The 21,274-nt window shown below is 43.7% G+C and overlaps 1 long non-coding RNA gene across 1 annotated transcript in view; it reads right to left on the bottom strand.

Annotated features, from left to right (window-relative positions):
* LOC122933125 overlaps nucleotides 1-20,161 on the bottom strand; it is a 127,765-nt gene extending 107,604 nt beyond the window's left edge. The window contains exon 1 of the long non-coding RNA XR_006388384.1: nucleotides 20,046-20,161. This is a non-coding gene — a long non-coding RNA (uncharacterized LOC122933125). The remainder of the gene's footprint in view (nucleotides 1-20,045) is intronic.
* Between the last annotated feature and the right edge of the window lie 1,113 nt (nucleotides 20,162-21,274).

Here is a 21,274-nt window from a genome sequence, read left to right as displayed (position 1 = left end):
GATTTTTATTAAGTGTAATAAATGCAAAAATACTGTGAGCCAGTCTAATTGTGTTTCAATTGGAAAACAAACTGAAATCTTTTAGGTAGAGGGAAGAAAAAATATAAAAATAAAATAATATGGTTGCATAAGTGTGAACACCCTTAAACTAATACTTTGTTGTAGCACCTTTAGATTTTATTACAGCACTTTTACATACGGTACCACTTTTTGCGTATCAGTCTATCAGCATGGCACATTTTGACTTGGCAAGATTTGCCCACCCTTCTTTGCAAAAACACTCCAAATCTGTCAGATTGCGAGGGCATCTCCTGTGCACAGCCCTCTTCAGATCACCCCACAGATTTTCAATCGTATTCAGGTCTGGGCTCTGGCTGGGCCATTCCAAAACTTTTATCTTCTTCTTGTGAAGCCATTCCTTTGTTGATTTGGATGTATGCTTTGGGTCGTTGTCATGCTGAAAGATGAAGTTCCTCTTCATGTTCAGCTTTCTAGCAGAAGCCTGAAGGTTTTGTGCCAATATTGACTGGTATTTGGAACTGTTCATAATTCCCTCTAGCTTAACTAAGGCCCCAGTTCCAGCTGAAGAAAAATAGCTTCAAAGCATGATGCTGCCACCACCATGCTTCACTGTGGGTATGGTGTTCTTTTCGTGATGTGCAGTGTTGTTTTTGGGCCAAACATGTCTTTTGTAATTATGGCCAAAAAGTTCAACCTTGGTTTCATCAGACCATAACACCTTATCCCACATGCTTTTGGGAGACTTCAGATGTGTATCTGCAAAATGTAGCATGGCTTGGATGTTTTTCTTAGTAAGAAAAGGCTTTCGTCTTGCCACTCTACCCCATAGCCCAGACATATGAAGAATACGGGAGATTGTTGTCACATGTACCACACCGCCAGATATTCCTACAGATCCTTTAATGTTGCTGTAAGCCTCTTGGTAGCATCCCAGACCAGTTTTCTTCTCGTCTTTTCATCAATTTTGGAGGGACGTCCAGTTCTTGGTAATGTCACTGTTGTGCCATATTTTCTCCACTTGATGATGACTGTCTTCACTGTGTTCCGTGGTATATCTAATGCCTTGGAAATTATTTTGTACCCTTCTCCTGACTGATACCTTTTTAACAATGAGATCCATCTGATGCTTTAAATGTTCTCTGTGGATCATGGCTTTTGCTGTGGGATGCAACTAGGAAGATTTCAGGAAAGACCAACTAGAGCAGCTGAACTTTATTTGGGGTAATCAGAGGCACTTTAAATGATGGCAGGTGTATGCTGACTCCTATTTAACATGATTTTGAATGTAATTGCTTAATTTTGAACAAAGCTACATCCCCAGTTATAAGTGTGCACACTTATGCAACCACATTATTTAAAGGGAATCTGTCACCTATTTTGACCATATAAAAGAAGAACTAAATGTCCTCCCACATACTTGCCGAATGGCGCGGCCCCCTCCCCACTACGTCATTGAATTTATTCACTGCATCATCTGTGCTCCCTCCTTTCATTGCCTACGGCGCCGCCCCCTCCCCACTACGTCATTTAATTTATTCACTGCATCGGCCCTTGCTTCTTCCTCTAGAATCTCTCAGAGGCAACAGCGCTCTGATTACGTCACTGGGCTCAGCCCATGCGCAGTGACACTAGTGAGGCTGTTGCCCTCTGATGATGCAGTGAATAAATTAAATGACGTAGTGGCGAGGGGGCGGCGCCATTCGGCAAGTATGTGGGAGGACATTTATTTCTTAGGAGGCCGGCTGGGCACTGCAGGGGGGCGTTACTGGGCACTAGAGCAGAGTAATAATGCCCCTCTGGGCACCTTGAGACTTCATTTGCATATCAGAAAAATTGCTTTTTAATAAGAATGAAAAGTAATATTTCCTGATATTACTCTTAAATAGAGTTGAGCGAACACCTGGATGTTCGGGTTCGAGAAGTTCGGCCGAACATCCCGGAAATGTTCGGGTTCGGGATCCGAACCCGATCCGAACTTCGTCCCGAACCCGAACCCCATTGAAGTCAATGGGGACCCGAACTTTTCGGCACTAAAAAGGCTGTAAAACAGCCCAGGAAAGAGCTAGAGGGCTGCAAAAGGCAGCAACATGTAGGTAAATCCCCTGCAAACAAATGTGGATAGGGAAATGAATTAAAATAAAAATTAAATAAATAAAAATTAACCAAAATCAATTGGAGAGAGGTTCCTTAGCAGAGAATCTGGCTTCCCGTCACCCACCACTGGAACAGTCCATTCTCAGATATTTAGGCCCCGGCACCCAGGCAGAGGAGAGAGGTCCCGTAACAGAGAATCTGTCTTCATGTCAGCAGAGAATTAGTCTGCATGTCATAGCAGAGAATGAGGCTTCACGTCAGCCACCACTGCAACAGTCCATTGGCATATATTTAGGCCCAGCACACACACAGGCAGAGGAGAGAGGTCCCGTAACAGACAATCTGGCTTCATGTCAGCAGAGAATCAGTCTGCATGTCATAGCAGAGAATCAGGCTTCACGTCAGCCACCACTGCAACAGTCCATTGGCATATATTTAGGCCCAGCACACACACAGGCAGAGGAGAGAGGTCCCGTAACAGAGAATCTGGCTTCATGTCAGCAGAGAATCAGTCTGCATGTCATAGCAGAGAATGAGGCTTCACGTCACCCACCACTGCAACAGTCCATTGGCATATATTTAGGCCTAGCACACAGGCAGAGCAGAGAGGTCCCGTAACAGACAATCTGGCTTCATGTCAGCAGAGAATCAGTCTGCATGTCATAGCAGAGAATGAGGCTTCACGTCAGCCACCACTGCAACAGTCCATTGGCATATATTTAGGCCTAGCACACAGGCAGAGCAGAGAGGTCCCGTAACAGACAATCTGGCTTCATGTCAGCAGAGAATCAGTCTGCATGTCATAGCAGAGAATCAGGCTTCACGTCAGCCACCACTGCAACAGTCCATTGTCATAAATTTAGGCCCAGCACCCAGGCAGAGGAGAGAGGTCCCGTAACAGACAATCTGGCTTCATGTCAGCAGAGAATTAGTCTGCATGTCATAGCAGAGAATCAGGCTTCATGTCAGCCACCACTGCAACAGTCCATTGGCATATATTTAGGCCCAGCACCCAGGCAGAGGAGGGAGGTCCCGTAACAGAGAATCTGTCTTCATGTCAGCAGAGAATCAGTCTGCATGTCATAGCAGAGAATGAGGCTTCACGTCACCCACCACTGCAACAGTCCATTGGCATATATTTAGGCCTAGCACACAGGCAGAGCAGAGAGGTCCCGTAACAGACAATCTGGCTTCATGTCAGCAGAGAATCAGTCTGCATGTCATAGCAGAGAATCAGGCTTCACGTCAGCCACCACTGCAACAGTCCATTGGCATATATTTAGGCCTAGCACACAGGCAGAGCAGAGAGGTCCCGTAACAGACAATCTGGCTTCATGTCAGCAGAGAATCAGTCTGCATGTCATAGCAGAGAATGAGGCTTCACGTCAGCCACCACTGCAACAGTCCATTGGCATATATTTAGGCCTAGCACACAGGCAGAGCAGAGAGGTCCCGTAACAGACAATCTGGCTTCATGTCAGCAGAGAATCAGTCTGCATGTCATAGCAGAGAATCAGGCTTCACGTCAGCCACCACTGCAACAGTCCATTGTCATAAATTTAGGCCCAGCACCCAGGCAGAGGAGAGAGGTCCCGTAACAGACAATCTGGCTTCATGTCAGCAGAGAATTAGTCTGCATGTCATAGCAGAGAATCAGGCTTCATGTCAGCCACCACTGCAACAGTCCATTGGCATATATTTAGGCCCAGCACCCAGGCAGAGGAGGGAGGTCCCGTAACAGAGAATCTGTCTTCATGTCAGCAGAGAATCAGTCTGCATGTCATAGCAGAGAATGAGGCTTTACGTCAGCCACCACTGCAACAGTCCATTGGCATATATTTAGGCCTAGCACACAGGCAGAGGAGAGGTTCATTCAACTTTGGGTAGCCTCGCAATATAATGGTAAAATGAAAATAAAAATAGGATTGAATGAGGAAGTGCCCTGGAGTCCAATAATATATGGTTATGGGGAGGTAGTTAATGTCTAATCTGGACAAGGGACGGACAGGTCCTGTGGGATCCATGCCTGGTTCATTTTTATGAACGTCAGCTTGTCCACATTGGCTGTAGACAGGCGGCTGCGTTTGTCTGTAATGACGCCCCCTGCCGTGCTGAATACACGTTCAGACAAAACGCTGGCTGCCGGGCAGGCCAGCACCTCCAAGGCATAAAAGGCTAGCTCTGGCCACGTGGACAATTTAGAGACCCAGAAGTTGAATGGGGCCGAACCATCAGTCAGTACGTGGAGGGGTGTGCACACGTACTGTTCCACCATGTTAGTGAAATGTTGCCTCCTGCTAACACGTTGCGTATCAGGTGGTGGTGCAGTTAGCTGTGGCGTGTTGACAAAAGTTTTCCACATCTCTGCCATGCTAACCCTGCCCTCAGAGGAGCTGGCCGTGACACAGCTGCCTTGGCGACCTCTTGCTCCTCCTCTGCCTTGGCCTTGGGCTTCCACTTGTTCCCCTGTGACATTTGGGAATGCTCTCAGTAGCGCGTCTACCAACGTGCGCTTGTACTCGCGCATCTTCCTATCACGCTCCAGTGCAGGAAGTAAGGTGGGCACATTGTCTTTGTAGCGTGGATCCAGCAGGGTGGCAACCCAGTAGTCCGCACAGGTTAAAATGTGGGCAACTCTGCTGTCGTTGCGCAGGCACTGCAGCATGTAGTCGCTCATGTGTGCCAGGCTGCCCAGGGGTAAGGACAAGCTGTCCTCTGTGGGAGGCGTATCGTCATCGTCCTGCCTTTCCCCCCAGCCACGCACCAGTGATGGACCCGAGCTGCGTTGGGTGCCACCCCGCTGTGACCATGCTTCATCCTCATCCTCCTCCACCTCCTCCTCATCCTCGTCCTCCTCGTCCTCCAGTAGTGGGCCCTGGCTGGCCACATTTGTACCTGGCCTCTGCTGTTGCCAAAAACCTCCCTCTGAGTCACTTCGAAGAGACTGGCCTGAAAGTGCTAAAAATGACCCCTCTTCCTCCTCCTCCTCCTCCTCCTCCTGGGCCACCTCCTCTTCCATCATCGCCCTAAGTGTTTTCTCAAGGAGACATAGAAGTGGTATTGTAACGCTGATAACGGTGTCATCGCCACTGGCCATGTTGGTGGAGTACTCGAAACAGCGCAACAGGGCACACAGGTCTCGCATGGAGGCCCAGTCATTGGTGGTGAAGTGGTGCTGTTCTGTAGTGCGACTGACCCGTGCGTGCTGCAGCTGAAACTCCACTATGGCCTGCTGCTGCTCGCACAGTCTGTCCAGCATGTGCAAGGTGGAGTTCCACCTGGTGGGCACGTCGCATATGAGGCGGTGAGCGGGAAGGCCGAAGTTACGCTGTAGCGCAGACAGGCGAGCAGCAGCAGGATGTGAACGCCGGAAGCGCGAACAGACGGCCCGCACTTTATGCAGCAGCTCTGACATGTCGGGGTAGTTGTGAATGAACTTCTGCACCACCAAATTCAGCACATGCGCCAAGCAAGGGATGTGCGTCAAATTGGCTAGTCCCAGAGCTGCAACGAGATTTCGCCCATTATCACACACCACCAGGCCGGGCTTGAGGCTCACCGGCAGCAACCACTCGTCGGTCTGTTGTTCTATACCCCGCCACAACTCCTGTGCGGTGTGGGGCCTGTCCCCCAAACATATGAGTTTCAGAATGGCCTGCTGACGTTTACCCCGGGCTGTGCTGAAGTTGGTGGTGAAGGTGTGTGGCTGACTGGATGAGCAGGTGGAAGAAGAGGAGGAGGAAGCCGAGAAGGAGGAGGTGGCAACAGGAGGCAAAGAATGTTGCCCTGCGATCCTTGGCGGCGGAAGGACGTGCGCCAAACAGCTCTCCGCCTGGGGCCCAGCTGCCACTACATTTACCCAGTGTGCAGTTAGGGAGATATAGCGTCCCTGGCCGTGCTTACTGGTCCACGTATCTGTGGTTAGGTGGACCTTGCCACAGATGGCGTTGCGCAGTGCACACTTGATTTTATCGGATACTTGGTTGTGCAGGGAAGGCACGGCTCTCTTGGAGAAGTAGTGCCGGCTGGGAACAACATACTGTGGGACAGCAAGCGACATGAGCTGTTTGAAGCTGTCTGTGTCCACCAGCCTAAATGACAGCATTTCATAGGCCAGTAGTTTAGAAATGCTGGCATTCAGGGCCAGGGATCGAGGGTGGCTAGGTGGGAATTTACGCTTTCTATCAAATGTTTGTGAGATGGAGAGCTGAACGCTGGCGTGTGACATGGTTGAGACGCTTGGTGACGGAGGTGGTGGTGGTGGTGTTGGTGGTACATCCCCTGTTTGCTGGGCGGCAGGTGCCAACGTTCCTCCAGAGGCGGAGGAAGAGGCCGAGGCGGCAGCAGCAGAATAGGCCGAGGCGGCAGCAGCAGAAGAGGTAGCAGGGGGAGCCTGAGTGACTTCCTTGGTTTTAAGGTGTTTACTCCACTGCAGTTCATGCTTTGCATGCAGGTGCCTGGTCATGCAGGTTGTGCTCAGGTTCAGAACGTTAATGCCTCGCTTCAGGCTCTGATGGCACAGCGTGCAAACCACTCGGGTCTTGTCGTCAGCACATTGTTTGAAGAAGTGCCATGCCAGGGAACTCCTTGAAGCTGCCTTTGGGGTGCTCGGTCCCAGATGGCGGCGGTCAGTAGCAGGCGGAGTCTCTTGGCGGCGGGTGTTCTGCTTTTGCCCACTGCTCCCTCTTTTGCTACGCTGTTGGCTCGGTCTCACCACTGCCTCTTCCTCCGAACTGTGAAAGTCAGTGGCACGACCTTCATTCCATGTGGGGTCTAGGACCTCATCGTCCCCTGCATCGTCTTCCACCCAGTCTTGATCCCTGACCTCCTGTTCAGTCTGCACACTGCAGAAAGACGCAGCAGTTGGCACCTGTGTTTCGTCATCATCAGAGACATGCTGAGGTGGTATTCCCATGTCCTCATCATCAGGAAACATAAGTGGTTGTGCGTCAGTGCATTCTATGTCTTTCACCGCTGGGGAAGGGCTAGGTGGATGCCCTTGGGAAACCCTGCCAGCGGAGTCTTCAAACAGCATAAGAGACTGCTGCATAACTTGAGGCTGAGACAGTTTCCCTGGTATGCATGGGGGTGATGTGACAGACTGATGGGGTTGGTTTTCAGGCGCCATCTGTGCGCTTTCTGCAGAAGACTGGGTGGGAGATAATGTGAACGTGCTGGATCCACTGTCGGCCACCCAATTGACTAATGCCTGTACCTGCTCAGGCCTTACCATCCTTAGAACGGCATTGGGCCCCACCATATATCGCTGTAAATTCTGGCGGCTACTGGGACCTGAGGTAGTTGGTACACTAGGACGTGTGGATGTGGCAGAACGGCCACGTCCTCTCCCAGCACCAGAGGGTCCACTAACACCACCACGACCATGTCCACGTCCGCGTCCCTTACTAGATGTTTTTCTCATTGTTATGGTTCACCACAACAACAAATATATTATTTGGCCCAATGTATTGTATTCAAATTCAGCGGGATATAAATTTGAGGCCTAGTATTTAGGCGCTGGGTGACAGGTATGGGTTTAGTGCCAGAATTAGACTTGGAAATACACAGTAGCGGGTGTGTGAAGTTATTCTGAATGACCCTATGTGCACCTTGAATATTATATACCCTTTTAGGGATAGATTTCAAATAGCTCTGATATAGCAGAAACCACTAAATTATGAAATTGCTAAATTGGGAATTGTATTTCAACCCAGAACAAGAAATGTGCTTGAACGGACACTAAATAACTCGCCCAGCTACAGCACTAGGGACAGATTTAGCTGGATATAAATTTGAGGCCTAGTATTTAGGCGCTGGGTGACAGGTATGGGTTTAGTGCCAGAATTAGACTTGGAAATACACAGTAGCGGGTGTGTGTGAAGTTATTCTGAATGACCCAATGTGCACCTTGAATATTATATACCCTTTTAGGGATAGATTTCAAATAGCTCTGATATAGCAGAAACCACTAAATTATGAAATTGCTAAATTGGGAATTGTATTTCAACCCAGAACAAGAAATGTGCTTGAACGGACACTAAATAACTCGCCCAGCTACAGCACTAGGGACAGATTTAGCTGGATATAAATTTGAGGCCTAGTATTTAGGCGCTGGGTGACAGGTATGGGTTTAGTGCCAGAATTAGACTTGGAAATACACAGTAGCGGGTGTGTGTGAAGTTATTCTGAATGACCCAATGTGCACCTTGAATATTATATATCCTTTTAGGGATAGATTTCAAATAGCTCTGATATAGCAGAAACCACTAAATTATGAAATTGCTAAATTGGGAATTGTATTTCAACCCAGAACAAGAAATGTGCTTGAACGGACACTAAATAACTCGCCCAGCTACAGCACTAGGGACAGATTTAGCGGGATATAAATTTGAGGCCTAGTATTTAGGCGCTGGGTGACAGGTATGGGTTTAGTGCCAGAATTAGACTTGGAAATACACAGTAGCGGGTGTGTGTGAAGTTATTCTGAATGACCCAATGTGCACCTTGAATATTATATACCCTTTTAGGGATAGATTTCAAATAGCTCTGATATAGCAGAAACCACTAAATTATGAAATTGCTAAATTGGGAATTGTATTTCAACCCAGAACAAGAAATGTGCTTGAACGGACACTAAATAACTCGCCCAGCTACAGCACTAGGGACAGATTTAGCTGGATATAAATTTGAGGCCTAGTATTTAGGCGCTGGGTGACAGGTATGGGTTTAGTGCCAGAATTAGACTTGGAAATACACAGTAGCGGGTGTGTGTGAAGTTATTCTGAATGACCCAATGTGCACCTTGAATATTATATACCCTTTTAGGGATAGATTTCAAATAGCTCTGATATAGCAGAAACCACTAAATTATGAAATTGCTAAATTGGGAATTGTATTTCAACCCAGAACAAGAAATGTGCTTGAACGGACACTAAATAACTCGCCCAGCTACAGCACTAGGGACAGATTTAGCGGGATATAAATTTGAGGCCTAGTATTTAGGCGCTGGGTGACAGGTATGGGTTTAGTGCCAGAATTAGACTTGGAAATACACAGTAGCGGGTGTGTGTGAAGTTATTCTGAATGACCCAATGTGCACCTTGAATATTATATACCCTTTTAGGGATAGATTTCAAATAGCTCTGATATAGCAGAAACCACTAAATTATGAAATTGCTAAATTGGGAATTGTATTTCAACCCAGAACAAGAAATGTGCTTGAACGGACACTAAATAACTCGCCCAGCTACAGCACTAAGGACAGATTTAGCGGGATATAAATTTGAGGCCTAGTATTTAGGCGCTGGGTGACAGGTATGGGTTTAGTGCCAGAATTAGACTTGGAAATACACAGTAGCGGGTGTGTGTGAAGTTATTCTGAATGACCCAATGTGCACCTTGAATATTATATACCCTTTTAGGGATAGATTTCAAATAGCTCTGATATAGCAGAAACCACTAAATTATGAAATTGCTAAATTGGGAATTGTATTTCAACCCAGAACAAGAAATGTGCTTGAACGGACACTAAATAACTCGCCCAGCTAATGCACTAGGGACAGATTTAGCTGGATATAAATTTGAGGCCTAGTATTTAGGCGCTGGGTGACAGGTATGGGTTTAGTGCCAGAATTAGACTTGGAAATACACAGTAGCGGGTGTGTGTGAAGTTATTCTGAATGACCCAATGTGCACCTTGAATATTATATACCCTTTTAGGGATAGATTTCAAATAGCTCTGATATAGCAGAAACCACTAAATTATGAAATTGCTAAATTGGGAATTGTATTTCAACCCAGAACAAGAAATGTGCTTGAACGGACACTAAATAACTCGCCCAGCTACAGCACTAGGGACAGATTTAGCGGGATATAAATTTGAGGCCTAGTATTTAGGCGCTGGGTGACAGGTATGGGTTTAGTGCCAGAATTAGACTTGGAAATACACAGTAGCGGGTGTGTGTGAAGTTATTCTGAATGACCCAATGTGCACCTTGAATATTATATACCCTTTTAGGGATAGATTTCAAATAGCTCTGATATAGCAGAAACCACTAAATTATGAAATTGCTAAATTGGGAATTGTATTTCAACCCAGAACAAGAAATGTGCTTGAACGGACACTAAATAACTCGCCCAGCTACAGCACTAAGGACAGATTTAGCGGGATATAAATTTGAGGCCTAGTATTTAGGCGCTGGGTGACAGGTATGGGTTTAGTGCCAGAATTAGACTTGGAAATACACAGTAGCGGGTGTGTGTGAAGTTATTCTGAATGACCCAATGTGCACCTTGAATATTATATACCCTTTTAGGGATAGATTTCAAATAGCTCTGATATAGCAGAAACCACTAAATTATGAAATTGCTAAATTGGGAATTGTATTTCAACCCAGAACAAGAAATGTGCTTGAACGGACACTAAATAACTCGCCCAGCTACAGCACTAAGGACAGATTTAGCGGGATATAAATTTGAGGCCTAGTATTTAGGCGCTGGGTGACAGGTATGGGTTTAGTGCCAGAATTAGACTTGGAAATACACAGTAGCGGGTGTGTGTGAAGTTATTCTGAATGACCCAATGTGCACCTTGAATATTATATACCCTTTTAGGGATAGATTTCAAATAGCTCTGATATAGCAGAAACCACTAAATTATGAAATTGCTAAATTGGGAATTGTATTTCAACCCAGAACAAGAAATGTGCTTGAACGGACACTAAATAACTCGCCCAGCTACAGCACTAGGGACAGATTTAGCTGGATATAAATTTGAGGCCTAGTATTTAGGCGCTGGGTGACAGGTATGGGTTTAGTGCCAGAATTAGACTTGGAAATACACAGTAGCGGGTGTGTGTGAAGTTATTCTGAATGACCCAATGTGCACCTTGAATATTATATACCCTTTTAGGGATAGATTTCAAATAGCTCTGATATAGCAGAAACCACTAAATTATGAAATTGCTAAATTGGGAATTGTATTTCAACCCAGAACAAGAAATGTGCTTGAACGGACACTAAATAACTCGCCCAGCTACAGCACTAGGGACAGATTTAGCTGGATATAAATTTGAGGCCTAGTATTTAGGCGCTGGGTGACAGGTATGGGTTTAGTGCCAGAATTAGACTTGGAAATACACAGTAGCGGGTGTGTGTGAAGTTATTCTGAATGACCCAATGTGCACCTTGAATATTATATACCCTTTTAGGGATAGATTTCAAATAGCTCTGATATAGCAGAAACCACTAAATTATGAAATTGCTAAATTGGGAATTGTATTTCAACCCAGAACAAGAAATGTGCTTGAACGGACACTAAATAACTCGCCCAGCTACAGCACTAGGGACAGATTTAGCGGGATATAAATTTGAGGCCTAGTATTTAGGCGCTGGGTGACAGGTATGGGTTTAGTGCCAGAATTAGACTTGGAAATACACAGTAGCGGGTGTGTGTGAAGTTATTCTGAATGACCCAATGTGCACCTTGAATATTATATACCCTTTTAGGGATAGATTTCAAATAGCTCTGATATAGCAGAAACCACTAAATTATGAAATTGCTAAATTGGGAATTGTATTTCAACCCAGAACAAGAAATGTGCTTGAACGGACACTAAATAACTCGCCCAGCTACAGCACTAGGGACAGATTTAGCTGGATATAAATTTGAGGCCTAGTATTTAGGCGCTGGGTGACAGGTATGGGTTTAGTGCCAGAATTAGACTTGGAAATACACAGTAGCGGGTGTGTGTGAAGTTATTCTGAATGACCCAATGTGCACCTTGAATATTATATACCCTTTTAGGGATAGATTTCAAATAGCTCTGATATAGCAGAAACCACTAAATTATGAAATTGCTAAATTGGGAATTGTATTTCAACCCAGAACAAGAAATGTGCTTGAACGGACACTAAATAACTCGCCCAGCTACAGCACTAGGGACAGATTTAGCGGGATATAAATTTGAGGCCTAGTATTTAGGCGCTGGGTGACAGGTATGGGTTTAGTGCCAGAATTAGACTTGGAAATACACAGTAGCGGGTGTGTGTGAAGTTATTCTGAATGACCCAATGTGCACCTTGAATATTATATACCCTTTTAGGGATAGATTTCAAATAGCTCTGATATAGCAGAAACCACTAAATTATGAAATTGCTAAATTGGGAATTGTATTTCAACCCAGAACAAGAAATGTGCTTGAACGGACACTAAATAACTCGCCCAGCTACAGCACTAAGGACAGATTTAGCGGGATATAAATTTGAGGCCTAGTATTTAGGCGCTGGGTGACAGGTATGGGTTTAGTGCCAGAATTAGACTTGGAAATACACAGTAGCGGGTGTGTGTGAAGTTATTCTGAATGACCCAATGTGCACCTTGAATATTATATACCCTTTTAGGGATAGATTTCAAATAGCTCTGATATAGCAGAAACCACTAAATTATGAAATTGCTAAATTGGGAATTGTATTTCAACCCAGAACAAGAAATGTGCTTGAACGGACACTAAATAACTCGCCCAGCTACAGCACTAGGGACAGATTTAGCTGGATATAAATTTGAGGCCTAGTATTTAGGCGCTGGGTGACAGGTATGGGTTTAGTGCCAGAATTAGACTTGGAAATACACAGTAGCGGGTGTGTGTGAAGTTATTCTGAATGACCCAATGTGCACCTTGAATATTATATACCCTTTTAGGGATAGATTTCAAATAGCTCTGATATAGCAGAAACCACTAAATTATGAAATTGCTAAATTGGGAATTGTATTTCAACCCAGAACAAGAAATGTGCTTGAACGGACACTAAATAACTCGCCCAGCTACAGCACTAGGGACAGATTTAGCTGGATATAAATTTGAGGCCTAGTATTTAGGCGCTGGGTGACAGGTATGGGTTTAGTGCCAGAATTAGACTTGGAAATACACAGTAGCGGGTGTGTGTGAAGTTATTCTGAATGACCCAATGTGCACCTTGAATATTATATACCCTTTTAGGGATAGATTTCAAATAGCTCTGATATAGCAGAAACCACTAAATTATGAAATTGCTAAATTGGGAATTGTATTTCAACCCAGAACAAGAAATGTGCTTGAACGGACACTAAATAACTCGCCCAGCTACAGCACTAAGGACAGATTTAGCGGGATATAAATTTGAGGCCTAGTATTTAGGCGCTGGGTGACCGGTATGGATTTAGTGACAGAATTAGACTGGGATATGGCCAAAAAATAAACAGACTATTGCTGGTTAAATGCACTTGGTGTGACAGCTTCACCCTGATGTAGGCTTTAGCCAAAAAACAACCACACCATTGAGGGTTAAATGCACTTGGTGACAGGCGCAGCTTGCCCCTGATTTAGTATATGGCCAAAAAATGAACAGACTATTGCTGGTTAAATGCACTTGGTGTGACAGCTTCACCCTGATGTAGGCTTTAGCCAAAAAACAACCACACCATTGAGGGTTAAATGCACTTGGTGACAGGCGCAGCTTGCCCCTGATTTTGTATATGGCCAAAAAATGAACAGACTATTGCTGGTTAAATGCACTTGGTGTGACAGCTTCACCCTGATGTAGGCTTTAGCCAAAAAACAACCACACCATTGAGGGTTAAATGCACTTGGTCGCAGCTTGTGCTGGCGCACCACAAGACACAAAATGGCCGCCGATCACCCCAGAAAAATGTGACTGACAAACGGTCTGGGCAGCCTAAAAACAGTGAGCAATTGAGGATCAGCAGCTCAATGATCCACAGCTGCAGATCGATCAGTTAATCAAGTCCTTTGGAGGAGTTAATCTGCCTAATCTCGCCCTACTGTCGCAGCCGCAACCTCTCCCTACGCTAATCAGAGCAGAGTGACGGGCGGCGCTATGTGACTCCAGCTTAAATAGAGGCTGGGTCACATGGTGCTCTGGCCAATCACAGCCATGCCAATAGTAGGCATGGCTGTGATGGCCTCTTGGGGCAAGTAGTATGACGCTTGTTGATTGGCTGCTTTGCAGCCTTTCAAAAAGCGCCAAGAAAGCGTCACAAAAGCGCCAAGAAAGCGACGAACACCGAACCCGAACCCGGACTTTTACGAAAATGTCCGGGTTCGGGTCCGTGTCACGGACACCCCAAAATTCGGTACGAACCCGAACTATACAGTTCGAGTTCGCTCATCCCTACTCTTAAACCTTTGCCCCTCTAATTTAAAACTATGTCCTCTTGTAGCAATTTTTCTTCTATTAAATATTTTCTCCTCTTTTACCTTGTCGATTCCTTTTATGTATTTATAAGTTTCTATCATATCCCCTCTGTCTCGTCTTTCTTCCAAGCTATACATGTTAAGGTCCTTTAATCTTTCCTAGTAAGTTTTATCCTGCAATCCATGTACCAGTTTAATAGCTCTTCTCTGAACTCTCTCCAAAGTGACAATATTGTTCTGGAGATATGGTCTCTAGTGATGGACGAACATCTACCGGGACGGTTCGCGAACGCGATCAAATGTTCGCGAACCGCAAGTTTGCGGCGGGTCCCATTCATTTTAATGGCAGGTTAACCTGAAAAACCTTCAGCTCATATTTGCAGCCAAGAAATAATTACTAGAAGTGCACAAATAGTCCTACAACATGGACAGTGACATACCAGATGTATTATTCGAATTTGCAATCTCCATTCATAATTTTTTTCAATGCGAAATATCGGCAATATAATTTTCGCGTACGCGCATGCACAAATGCACTATACAGAACCCAAATGCACTATAAAGAAAGTATATTGGTATATTAAACCCCGCTTCAATCATTTTTTGGGGGGGGGGGGACTGGTATATCACACCAGTAGAAATTATTTGTTACAATAATGCTTGTCCCTCTATATACCTGCAGTATCGCAGCAGAACCGCACACAACTGCCACACAATACAAATGCACTATAATATACTTTCTAACATAGAAAGTATATTATAACATTGTACAAGGAAGGCAATCCATTAGAATATACATAAAGATAAAACGTAACCTTTAATAATTTTACTATGAGAGTACATTCACACATCCGTAAATGTTTTGCGTATCTGCAAAACACGGACACCAGCGATGTGCATTCCGCAATTTGTGGACCGCACATTGCCGGCACTATAATAGAAAATGCTTAATCTTGTCTGCAATTGCGGACAAGAATAGGACATGTTCTATTTTTTTGCGGAAACGGAAGCACAGATGTGGAAGTGCGGATCTGCAAATGTGGATGTGGATCCGCAAATGCGGATGCAGACAGCACATTCCGGCCCCATTGAAAATCAATGGGTCTGCACCCGTTCCGCAAAATTGCGTAACGGATTCGGACCCATTTTGCGGAAGTGTGAATGGAAAAGATATCCCTCAAAATGAAAATAAATTTAATTATTAAAGTTAAGCAAAAAGAATAGATGTGGTAGGCAATAACAAGTGCTCGGCGGCACTAAATCAGGTGCTTGGCGGCACCAAATCAGAAACCACGTGTCCTACCACAATCCGGGGGGTTCCAGTGCACATCCATGAATCCTGGAGGGAAAGCAAAAAAATCTATCCCTGGGCTAGATGATGATGTGGTATTGAAGGACAGGGTAGGCAAAGAACTGTCCCTGATATTTCCCTACAGGGGGGTGCTATTTTGGCCCTGATAGCCTAACCACAGACCACCCGCCCTGATAAGCGCGACCCTGTCCGGAACCTTACCCTATATAAAATGGGCCCTAGTAAGCCCCTAGGCCCTAGGCCCCTGACTTCCAGGTGATCACTATTTTGACTTGTGTTTTTGACTATTATAAAAGTATATTATAAGTATATCGCACCCCTCTGTGTATCACACATATCGATAGCACACCTATACTAGTCCTTAAAATGACTTTTGTGGCCCTATTAGCTAGCGTTTAATGTCCCTAGCAGCCTGTCCCTGCTCCACACAGCAACCTCTCCCTATACTGGCAAAACACTGAATGTAAAATGGCGGCCAGATTAGGTTTATTTATAAGGTAGGGGGTATGTCCATGTGCTGAAATGTCTCAATTGGCTGTCCTGTACCACCTAATGGATGTGTCATGGGTCAAAGTTCTTCATAATGTAAAAGAATATGACTGACGCAAATTTCTCCATATGTTCGCATGTTCGGCGAATCTTGAACACGCAAAGTTCGCTGTGAAACGACCGCCGGGCGAACCGCAAGGCCATCTCTAATGGCCTCTAGTACTGCACACAATACTCCAAATGAGGTCTCACTAGTGCTCTGTAGAGCGGCATGAGCACCTCCCTCTTTCTACTGGTAATGCCTCTCGCTATACACCCAAGCATTTTGCTCTATGACGTTGTCTGCCTACCTTTAAGTCTTCTGAAATATTGACCCCTAAACCCTTTCCTCAGATACTGAGGTTAGGACTGTATCACTGATTTTATATTCTGCTCTTGGGTTTTTATGCCCCAGGTGCATTATCTTGCACTTATCAACATTAAATTTTAGTTGCCAGATTTTTGACCATTCTTCTAGTTTTCCTAAATCCTTTTCCATTTGGTGTATACTTCCAGAAACATCAACCCTGTTACAAATCTTTTTGTCATCAGCAAAAAGACACACCTTACCACCAAGGCCTTCTGAAATTTCACTGATAAAGATATTAAACAATATGGATTCCAGAACAGATCCCTGAGGTACCCCACTGGTAACAAGACTATGGTCTGTATATACTCCATTGACTACAACCCTCTGTTGTCTGTCCCTAGGCCACTGCCTAATCCATTCAACAATATGGGAGTCCAAGCTCAAAGACTGCAATTTATTGATAAGCCTTCTATGTGGGACAGTATCAAAAGCCTTACTAAAGTCTAGATAAGCGATGTCTACTGCACCTCCGCCATCTATTATTTTAGTCACCCAATCAAAAAATAATAATAATAATGTATGAGAATAGTTTGATATGATCTCCCTGAAGTAAACCCATGCTGTTTTTCATCTTTCAATATATGGGATTTTAGATGTTCCACAATCCTCTCCTTAAGTATGGTTTCCATTAATTTCCCCACTATTGATGTCAGGCTTACTGGCCTATAGTTGCCTGAATACTCCCTACTACCTTTCTTGTGAATGGGCACAACATTTGCTAATTTCCAATCTTTTGGGACTACTCCTGTTACCAGTAATTGGTTAAATAAATCTGTTAATGGTTTTACTAGTTCGCCGCTGAGATTTTTTAATAGCTTTGGGTGTATCCCTTCAGGCCCCTGTGACCTATTTGTATAAATTTTAGACAGCTGACTTCGAACCTCTTCCTCTGTAAAGATACATGCATCAAAAGATTCACTAGTCTTCCTCCCTAACTGAGGTCCTTTTCCTTAATTTTCCTTTGTAAAAACTGAACAAAAGTATTCATTAAGCTAGTTCTTTATCTTCTATATACCTTCCTTTTTTGTTTTTAATTTGGTAATTCCTTGTTTTAGTTTCCTTTTTTTATTTATGTATCTGAAGAATGTCTTATCACCCTTTTTCACTGACTGAGCTAATTTCTCTTCTGCCGGTGCTTTAGAAGCTCTTATAACTTGCTTGGCCTCTCTCTGCCTAATCTTATAAATTTGCCTGTCATCCTCATTTTTATTTATTTTTTATAATTACTAAATGCTATATTTTTGTTTTTAATGATTTGGGCCACTTCTGCTGAGTACCACAGTGGTCTCTTCCTTTTTTTCCTTTTACTGACTAGCCTAATGCAATTATCTGTTGCTTTCAATAGTGCCACTTTTAAGAAGTCCCATTTCTCCTGGACTCCATTGAAACTGCTCCAATCTTATAGGGACTCGTATACCACTAATCTAATTTTAGAAAAGTCAGTTTTTCAAAAATCTAAAACTTTTGTTTTTGTGTGGTGTGACTCAGTCACTGTACATATAGTAAACCACACTAACTGGTGATCACTAGATCCCAAGCTTTCCCCTACAGTAATGTCAGATACCAAATTCCCATTTGTGAATACTAAATCTAAAATGGCCTCCTTCCGGGTTAACTCCTCAACTACTTGCTGCAGAGATAATCCCAGTAGGGAATTTAGAATATCTGTACTCCTGTATATCTGTACTAAACTAATGGACCTAAAAGCATTGTGCAACTATACATACCTTTGCGTCTCTGGACAAAGATCCAATCACAGAAAAAATTAGGCTTGATACAATATGCAAATCAGTCTGCAACTATCCAGTAAGGCTAGTCCCAAGCTCTCCTCACTAAGCCCTGCCTGCTGCTTCCCCCTTGGTCTTGATTTCAGTGCAGGATAGTAACTATTGTTAAATATTATAAAAGGTTATTAATCTCCAGTATTTTTACATTTCATAGGTGAATTTATGCAATTATGAATGTAAGAATCTGATGTGCTATTAGGATAACTTTTCCATTATTTTCTATTGTTTTAATTAAACTTGCACATTGCTTGAAACAAGATATTTTCACTGTAAATGTGGACTTTATTTCTTAAATGGCCTGATATGTCAAAACAGATCACTGTCTTTTATTCCAGTACCATCTTTCTGAGTTACTGTTATAGCTGGCACATGTTAGTGTCCTCAGGTGGGGATTGATCTCAGTGATAAATTGGGTGGAAAGACTCTTCTGTTTCACAAGAAGGACTTGGCCCTGGAAGTGTTCTGCTTGCGCATCTCTAACACATTTAGGATTGAGTTTGTACATGTGATTGTTCCTCGCTGCATGTGACAGAGGGAGAGGATGATGCAATGTGACAAGAAACATTACTGAAGCTGTACTGGGACTCAGAGCTATGCTGAAAGCTGTTCAGCTTATTGTTCTATTCCAGCAGAGGACAAGGTTTAATATTTGAAGGTTACTTTCTGACTTTTATCTGTAAACTTTTACAAAGCTTGTGGTTAATAGAAATATTTTCTGACAGTGTAAAGTACATTGTTCATAATCAGGAGTAATATTAAAAAGGTTGTCCAAGGCCTGAAAAAAAAAAAAAAATTGGGGAAGGTCAAACACTCACCATCTCTGGTCGACCCTGCTGCTGCGGCACTTCTTCATGCCCGCCTGCCAGAAGTGTGATGTATTGACTCCGCGCTCCTCACTGCTACTGGCCAGTCGGAGGCATCAGCAGTGATGCATTCAAGCTGACAGGGACTACAAGTGGCAGGATCGGAGAAGTGCCACAGGGATCAGGACAATCAGATTAGCTGAGCAGATTTTTTAGCTCACACACCATACTCTGCCATTGTCATTTTTTTCAGGGCCTAAACAATCCCTTCAATTGTCAGAGGTTACTTATATAATTTGTATCGCAAATACGCACAAATCTACAAGGTGAAGCACATCCGGACAGAACTGTACAGTTTTATAAATTCATATTCCATCTGATAAGCCTCTGTATTTTTAGCTGATAAGAGATTGAATTAACCTGCTAAGCTCAAACTGTCAGTAAAATATTTTATTTTCCCATTAGATATAATTATCAAAAAGAAAGCCACTTGGACTCCCCAGTGGGCCTCTGATTGAACCCAAAGACTCATGTTGAGGGCTGATTGCAAAGCCGCTGGGTCAACTCAAACATCATTAGAACTTAGTGCCTCCCCGCTGACTTAATCCGCTCTTCCAGTATTTAAAGATGTGGCACCAGCAGTGAGGGAGTTAAAGTAAGGAAGAGTCAGGAGTTAGGGCACTGTTAATTATTTACAATTTCTATGAAAAAAAAGTGATTTTGCTTAACCGGCCTGGATACTAATGTGTGTTTTAGAATGAAAGCGATAAGAGAGAAGCATAAAATGAATTGCTAGGTACTACTATGTGTAATCTTTAGACTATACATACGTTATATTGGGAATATTATAAGAAAGATGTACAAAGAAAAGGTTAAGAAATGTACAGAATTGTCTATAAAACTTGCAGCAAGTTATAAGTATTCATAATAAAAGAGGACCTGTAATCTCTTCTGAAATGTGAGTTTTAGTTAACGCCACAGCATATAGCGAGGGTCTTCTGCCGGCATTGTGGTTTCTCCTGAAGAGGGAGGTCGTTTCCTTTAGCACTGTGCCTGCTTGTTTGAGTATTTGGTTCACTCCCTTATTCCCCCCTCCTTTTTCTCAGGTTCAGATCAGATGGTCTCTCCTGTCCCTCCCCCTAGAGTTAATAAATAGGAGGACTTATCACATCTCTGTCTCTTTTCACCTGCACCTTTAACAGGAATTTTCCCACCCTCCTGCCCCTTTTATTGTTTTCTCTATGATGGGTTTTCTTACATTTCTTTCTGTTACAGTTGTCATGGTTTAAGTCACAGCTGGAGGTCGGTGGAAATAAATTACTAAGACCGGAGGAGAAGGCGGACTTGCCCACTGTGGTTTTCGTGGGGCATATCGCTTCTCATACTCCTGGAAGTGGTTTCTGGTGATAAGAGTTTGGTGTTTTTGGTGAAGAAAATTGTTAAAAAAGATAAATAAAGCTGTGACCGATCCCCACTCCGCAAAACAACGCCTCTGTCGCTATTGGTTTAGGCGGGGAAGACATGTTAAGCGGTTGGGTTTTAGTTATCTGCAGTCTAGCAACTGCTTACATTTTTCATATAACATGAGCATCTATTCTTATGACTCTATGTTGTGCCAGTCCTGTATTAGTCTTGCTAGAAGCTATGAATGAATTACTAGCAGTTTGCAATGGAGGTGCAGATGAGTGTTACCAGCTGGGAGTGTGTCCCTGCACAATCTGACACAGGCAGCATTGATTGGGTAATGTCAGAATGTGCAGGGACATACTTCCAACTGGTAACACCCATCAGGATCTTCATTGCAAACTGCTAGCAATTAATTCATAACTTCTATCAGGAATAATAAAGGAACAGCACAACATGGAATCATAAGAATTCATGCTCCAGAGCTGTTATTACATGGGAAATGCAAGTAGCTGCTAGCACAGACATGTCAGGAGAAGTTACAGGTCCTGTTTAACTTGACATGTCTGCCTTATGATGCCTAGCATCAAAGGGCTGCGTACATTAAGAACCTAGAACACCAAAACACAACCATAAACCAAAGCATATAAAATATATAGATAAAGACAGGCACTCACCACTTGGTATGTCTATAGAAATTATTTTATATTCATTAAAACACATAAATAAAACTAAAAATACAATATAATATAATATACTGAGGT

The sequence above is a fragment of the Bufo gargarizans genome, chromosome 3, assembly GCF_014858855.1.
Source record: "Bufo gargarizans isolate SCDJY-AF-19 chromosome 3, ASM1485885v1, whole genome shotgun sequence".
Classification (NCBI taxonomy): Eukaryota; Metazoa; Chordata; class Amphibia; order Anura; family Bufonidae; genus Bufo; species Bufo gargarizans.
Note: the sequence above shows the minus strand (reverse complement) of the source record. Positions and strands in the feature narration are given on the sequence as shown.